Source organism: Lampetra fluviatilis, chromosome 18 (assembly GCF_964198595.1).
Source record: "Lampetra fluviatilis chromosome 18, kcLamFluv1.1, whole genome shotgun sequence".
Classification (NCBI taxonomy): domain Eukaryota; kingdom Metazoa; phylum Chordata; class Hyperoartia; order Petromyzontiformes; family Petromyzontidae; genus Lampetra; species Lampetra fluviatilis.
Genome location: NC_136292.1, coordinates 8,768,949 through 8,774,948, shown reverse-complemented (window position 1 = coordinate 8,774,948; position 6,000 = coordinate 8,768,949).

The following is a 6,000-nucleotide window of genomic DNA, read 5'->3' as shown; positions in this document are numbered from 1 at the left end:
GCGTCTTGTCCTCACTCCTGTTTGTGATTTTCACAGACAGGATACCAAGGCGCAGCCGAGGGATGGAGAGTATCCAGTACAGGGGCATGGAGATGGCTTGGCTGATTTTTGCAAATAACGTTGTCCTTTTTGCCTCGTCAGTCTGTTTTATTCAGCGTGCAGTTGAAGAGTTTGATGCCGAATGTGAAGCGGTTGGGATGAGGATCAGCACCTCCAAATCTGAAGTCATGATTCACTCCCGGAAGATTGTGGATTGTTCTTTTTAGGCGAGGGGGAACAGCTGCCCTTAGTGGAGGAGTTTAAGTACCTCGGGGTCTCTTTCACGAGTGATGGTTATTAAGAACGGGAGATCGGCCAGCCATTTGGTGCGGCGTTCACAGTGTTGCGGGCGCTGTACCATTCCATGGTAGTGAAGCGGGAGCTGAGTTCTCGAACAAAGCTCTCGGTTTACAGGTCGATCTATGTTCCCACCCTCATCTATGGTCATGAGCTTTGGGTAATGACCGAAAGGATGAGATCGCAGGTACAAGGGGCCAAAATGAGGTTTCTCCACAAGGTTGCCGGGCTCATTCTCCACGATCGGGTGAAGAGCTCGGTAATCTGGGAAAGCCTCAGAGTCGAGCCGCTGCTCCTCCGAATCAAGAGGAGCCAGTTGAGGTGGTTCGGGCACCTGGTAAGGATGCCCCCTGGTAGACTCTTCCTGGAACTCTACTGGGCACGTCCCACTGGGCGAAGACGCCGGGGCCGGCCCAGGACACACTGGCAGGACTATGTCGCTCGGCTGGCCTGGGAACGCCTGGAAATTCCCCAGGAAGAGCTACAATCTGTCGCCAGGTGAAGGGAGGTCTGGATCGCCCTACTCAACATGCTGCCACCGCAACCCTTACCAGGACAAGCAGATTGAGAAAGGAATAAATTTTGACGCTACCGTATCTTGCCATTTCTTCCTGCCTTCTGCTAGATTCCTCAATAGCTGCAAAGTCACCACCGTCGCCTTCGAGGCCTGCCCTAAAGAGTTTGCCATGCAGTTTTACATTGAGGGTGTGGATATAGTGCCTTAGGCACGTTAGAGGATGCTTCAGTTAGTGCCCTGTGTTTCTTGTTTCCTTGTATCGCCACTCCTCCATGTAAGTAGACGCAATGGGGTATCTTCAATAATTTACAAAACAGACAAAATTCCAGTGATAGAAAAAAAGTGTCTCAATTATCATTACATTAACAGATCCACATTATATCCTATTTAGATCTGCATTGGGTAAGAAATTCTGTATATGATCAGGGTAGAGATGGGATGCCCACACTTTACCCCACCACCGTTAATAAGATACATGTTTAGTGCTAAGCTCAGATAAAGGCATTAACATGAAGTTCACATTTGGGAAGTCCTCAGGATGAGATGCCAATAATATGAAATGCAAACAAAACTGCAAACACGATATTAGGTTAAGAGTATTTAACTTCTTCTTCTTGGTTCTTTCGGTAAAGTCACGTAGAAGGGAAGTAATAAAATAATAAAAATAAAACATAATAAAATAATTCTCACGAAGTTTCGACCACAACGCAAGCAGCCGTCCTCAGGTGAAGACCAGGTCTGTCGGGGAGACAGCGTCTGAATGAAACACCACCACGCTTGGAGCGTATATTTAAGCTGGGTTGGAAGGGGGGAAGGGCGCCTTGACAAAAGAATTTGCATATCAAGAGGAATTTAGCATATTTATGGGAAATGCAGGTATGTGATTAGTACTACTTGTGAAATGCGCAGGAGGTGGGCGGGGGGTTTCAAAGTCATATTATGCCCGTGCATTATGCAGGATTAGCAGCATCAAAGGGAGGGGATAGGGGTAGCATTAATAAAGGGAAGGAATGTTAATAGTATGTAGCTGCAGTAACTAAACAACCACGTAAAAAACTAAAGTATAAACTACATAGTATCATCAGTATACTAAATATACTCTCCAATAAGCTGAGCTACTAACAGTAAGTAATACATTACAATTCTATGTCGCAAAAAGTATAATATGCTTCCAGCTAAACTTTTTTTCTGCCCCTTACATCACACGGGTCTACCCCGTACTATATGCTGCCATAGACAAACCCAACATTAAATTATATACTGTATTACTATACACCACCCTATACCTTAACTTACACAATACTCCAATAGACATAGGTGGATTACAAAACTCACCGCATGCAGTGCAGACTTCGGCGACACGTCGTGTAGAGGGTACTTCTTATTTTATTACTCACACTGGGCACAACACAGGCCAACACTTATTCTTCCTCACACTGAGTACAACACTCGATATTAACGTCTCTAATGGCTACAAGGAGCAGATCACTCGGCGTGGTCCCATCGTCCTCACTGGCTGGCGGCGTGACAATGACGGCGATTCAATTTTCGTCACAACAGAGCCTCCACAGCGAGTTTATTTCAGAATGAAGGGTCCGCCCTATGGAATCATTTTACACTTCTCTTCTAACACAGATGTGCCATCGTCTCCCGTTGCGCATTCAGCTCAGCCTTCTTCATTTCAGCAGTGTATACGTACACCGTGCAGTGCTAAGTATAATATGGAGTTCAGTGTAAGGTTAGGGGTTAGGATTGTGTAGCGGCCCAATTCGCAGCCACTTGCCCCATCCATCCTTTGTGTTGATCCTCTTATGATCCCCAGGCTCGCTAGACTTTATAAACCAGAATTTGTCAAACTGTGTGATATACACTGAGCTGTTTAAGTGGAACCTGGACAACTGGTATTTTATATGAAACTCTACACACTATATTAACCTTGAAGTAAGTGCATGGGTCTATAGTGCTTTTATTGTAGATGTATGTATTTAACACGTAGGCTTCCGCAACCAATATCATCCATAAGAGGTTTTTGTTGGGTTAGAACGCGTAAATATATAAATGTGTCGTTAAAACCCACCACCACCCGACACAGTCAACTAGTAAGGGTTTTACGTAAACAGAACATGCCAATTCGTCACTAGTACAGCACACCGGTGTCTTGGAGAGCCAAGCCACAACATTTACAATCTGAGTAGGACGTTTCGCTAGTAATTACAACTAGCTTCATCAGGCGACAGACAGATTTGTGGAGAAGTCAACCTGTTTTGTTCCTTATATAGAGGCGTAGATGTGGTGACCACACTTCCAGATGTGGTGACATTTAACTGATACATTTCCATATTTCATTATTCATTCTACCCTACAACAGAAGAAAAACTAAAACAGGCCAAACCTTTTCATGAAGTGGGATTTTATGAGCATTTGGAAGGCAGGCCAATTTGATGCCAAATTTGCTTAAGCTTGCATATGACTGTGATTGGTTGACTGGTCATTTTCAGATTTGAATCGTACATTATTTGTAGTGTTAAATCCTCTCAGTAAGGAAAGAGGGACATTGCAATGTTATCTTGTATTGTGTTGGTCGTAAGTGGTGCTTGTACAAAACAGCCAATGTTCATTTTAAGTGTTCTGGCTTAAAAAAAAAAAATCTACTTTTTTAATTTGAAAAAATGTCAGCTCTGAAATGTGTTTGCACTTGAGTCATGCAGTTCTTTCTTTGGAGTCCAACTTGTATAAATGTTTGTATGATTAAGACCTCTGATAGATATCTTTAAATCGTGGGTGGTGTATTATTTGTTGAATACAATTAATGCGAATGCCATAATATCCAATGCATTACATTTCACCAGGGGAGAACCCATTGCCAATAAACATGGTTATCTCCTTTCTGTGTCCATTTTCCGCACTTTTTTGACTTCGGGGTTAAAACAATAAATCCCCTGTGCTCATACACTCTCGTGAAACGTGGGCACGCAAGATGCCAAGCAGAACTGCGCTCGTAAAAATAAAATTCACAGCGCTTGCCTGGAGCGGCCCAGTAGTAGGCGCTATAATACTGTATTACATTTCGCACACCGCAGGTAATCATGATTCGTATTTCCCAACCTCGTGAAGAGATTGCAGTCCATATATACTGAAGTTAATCATTTAACAATATGGCTAATAATACATTTCAATTAAATGCGTGTTCACGATAAACTAATGCATGATACATATGTGTGTTCACATCAAATGCTCCTGCCAGACTGATGCAGGGAGTAAGAAAATATGATGCCAAAAGTGCAGCCAGTGTGATTCACGTGAGCTATTTCTAGTTTTGGATTGATTGTGTTTTTAAATCTCCCATGTCCTTACATTGCAATCTGGCGTTCAAGTTACATGGGCAGTCGTCACGAGAATTGGTTTTGTGGCCACATTTGGGGTAAAATTAAGTGCAAGTGTAGTGCTCGGAATTTTCCCAGGCCAGGTGTGCATGATGGGTAAATGAAGCGTAGGTATCAATCACTCCAGCGAAAGGCATTCGGCTCCTACGGGCTTGGTATGTGTTTAGGCATTAGTGAAAACTGAAGCAGTACACCGCAACATTTTATTCTTTACTGTTTCACTTACAGTACCTCTTTTACACCCCTTCCATGAAATTTGGCCAGTGTGGAAAACGAGGCCAATACCCTCTATAGGTGCTTACCACAGTTGTCTCTCGTAGAGGCACTGCCGCCAGTAGTGGCGTGAGAATTTGGAGCGTCGCACCTTAATCATTTACAACCCTGGCATGAAAAATGGCAATCGCGTACTAAAGAGTAAAATAAGAAGTGCGTGTGTATTGCAGCTAAACACAAATCAAATGCTAGCTAAAATGACTCACAATGCGATGCTTTTTTATTTGCTTCATGTAGAAACACGTATTCATGGACATGACATTTTCGTCAGGGCTCTCATGCCCTACTATTCCTTTACTCTGCATGTCGATCTCCAGCCATGATAATTTTCTGAAGGAAAACGTGGAAGACGACAGATTTGTACTATGTAGTATATGCTTTTGAAAACGAGTAATAATATTCAGTACACATTCCCTTTTGCAAACAGCCTTAACGTATTAACTTTGCACAAACTATCACACCTCATAAAGGTGGCAACCCCCACTATGTCCCTGTAAAGCCACCTGTCTTCTCTGTGTCTTGCATAAGGAAACCTTCTGAATCCACCAAATGACTTTTGTTCCTGTGTTAATTTAGATCCTGTTCCTTTCTGCTGTCGGTAAAATGCTCCCCTTACTCTCCCAATGGTGGATGTCTTTTTAATATCCATCTATTTAGAAGTAATTGAAATGCCACTCACCAGTTGAATAATCATGAGTGAGTTTATACTAGCTTAGAGATGATGCATTACATTAACGTGAACATAGTGTCCTTGTTGAAAGCATGACCTTGGGGGTTAATTGTAATGTTTTAATTGCTGCTCACATTAGGTACAACAGCACAGGTGAATTATCACGAAGATGAATGATGGTTCATAATTATTGAATATTAATCACCGTAAGAGTAATGCAAGAATTACTCTCGTAGATGAATGTATGCCGTTTGTTCTGCACATTTCTGACCCTCTCCTAACCACCGTACGATGCCGCCAAATGGGGATGAGAGAGTAAACGATGAGCCTTGCCATTTGGCCAACGGAGCCCCCTTGTGTCATCTGCTGCGGGCTTGTTATGTTGATGGTTTCAACTGTAGCCTGCAACCTAAAATAATTGAATACCAGCTGCCTCTATTCCTCCAGCTTGTCACCATCACAGCGGAGAGTTGTGACCAAAATCCTGCGACGAGTTACCACCTGCTCACTTGGCCAGCTATCACGGGGACTGATGGAGCTCTTCAGCTGGGCATGCATGTTCCTGGCAAAAATAAGCAGCCTTTCAACATTTGCCGTTTAACACGCACACCAAGTTGCAGCCCTGAAGCCGTGAAATGTAATTCGTGTGATGTCAGCCGCCTGTCCCTGGGCTGACTGCCTGAGAGGTTTCTGGGTGGCTCAGTGATAGGAGCGCTGCGCCTGCACTGCTGAGTACGTGGGTTTGAATCCAGGCAGCCAGCTGTGATTAAACTGGGTTGTTATGTATGTTGAACTCTTGCCGTGTCACCAATGACTGCACG